This window comes from Octopus bimaculoides, chromosome 26, assembly GCF_001194135.2.
Source record: "Octopus bimaculoides isolate UCB-OBI-ISO-001 chromosome 26, ASM119413v2, whole genome shotgun sequence".
NCBI lineage: Eukaryota > Metazoa > Mollusca > Cephalopoda > Octopoda > Octopodidae > Octopus > Octopus bimaculoides.
The window spans coordinates 5,154,430-5,156,183 of NC_069006.1; positions in this window are offsets into that span (position 1 = coordinate 5,154,430).

Sequence of the window (1,754 nt, forward strand, 5' to 3'; positions counted from 1 at the left end):
AATAATAATCCTTTCTACAAAAGGCACAAACCCTGAAATTTTCGTAGGAGGGGACTAACTGTTTGCATTGACCCCAGTCTTTTACTAGTATTTAATTTATCGACCCTGAAAAGATGAAAGGCAAAATTGACCTTGGTGGAATTTGAACTCAGAACATAACTGCAGGTGAAATACTGTTTAAGCAGTTCGTCCCGTGTGCTAATGATTCTGCCAGCTCACCACCTTAATAATAATAATAATAATAATAATAATAATAATATTAAATAATAATAATAATGGTTTCAAATTTTGCCACAAGGACTGTAATTTGAGGGGAGGGGATGAGTTGATTACGTTGATCCCCAGTGTTTAACTGGTACTTATTTTATCGACCTTGAAAGGATGAAAGGTAAAGTCGACCTCGGCAGAATTTGAACTCAGAACGTAGTGACGGGTGAAATGCTACTAAGCATTTCATCTAGCGTGCTAACAATTCTGCCAGCTCACCACCTTAATAATAATAATAATAATAATAATAATAATAATAATAATAATAATAATAATAATAATAATAATAATAATAATGATGATGATAATAATGGGCTTCAAATTTTGCCACAAGTACTCAACTAGTACTTAATATATTGACCCTGAAAGGATGAATTTATCAACCCTGAAAGGATGAAAGGTAAAGTCGACCTCAGCAGAATTTGAACTCAGAACGTAGCAACAGGCAAGATACCACGAAGTATTTCATCCAGCATGTTAACAATTCTACCAGCTTTCCACCTAACTCTTGGTATTGTAGCACCTGCAGGTCTCCATAAATTCTTCTTTCAGGCTGCTGATGGGAACCATCCTCAAGTTCTACCCATACAGAGCAATGTTACTCAGGCTCTGGATGAAGGTGCATGGCTCAGTTGTTAGAGCATTGGGCTCACAATCTTGAGGTAGTGAGTTCAATTCCTAGACTAGGCTGTGTGTTGTGATCTTGAGCAAGACACTTTATTTCTCATCACTGAAGTTCACTCAGCTGTAGAAATGAGTTGCGACATCACAGGTGCCAAGCTGTATCGGCCCCTTTACCTTTCCCTTGGATAACATCGGTGGCATGGAGAGAGGAGGCTGGTATTCATGGGCGACTGCTGGTCTTCCATAAATAACTTTTGCTCAGATTTGTGCCTCAGAGGGGAGCTTTCTAGGTGCAATCCCATGATCATTTATGACAAAAGGGGTCTTTACCCCTTACTCAGGTTCTGAGGGTAACCTCAGTCACTTCTACATGAACCTGCTAACCCTCTTCTCAAAGTCCTCAACCGAGCATATTATGACTCCCATAGACCAAGAGGGGCCAGGGAATCTCTAGGAGGGTGACATGTTGGTAAATTCAAGCTCTAGCCTTTCCAGATTGGTTTGACTCCTCTACTGCATTTATCCACATTCCCAACTCTTGAAGGATTCTTCAGATGAAGACCATGTCTCTTGACAGCAATGAAACACCATACCAAAGATCTTCAGTTGTTTCTTGGTGATGAATGGTATCTCTGGGTTTCCGGTCATTAAGCAGAACTTGTTGCCAATCCTGAATCCTGACTTCTTTCAGCACTGACCAGATCAATGTAATGGGTCTACAAGAAGTAGCAAAATGGTGGGCGAACTATTGAAGAGTTTTGATGAGTCAGGTTCCATCAGCAGAGCGGTGGACGCTGGGGGGGGGTATAGGAGGGGAATGAAGGGGGAAGATGTGTGGCAGGGTGGGGAGGGTGTTGTTTGCT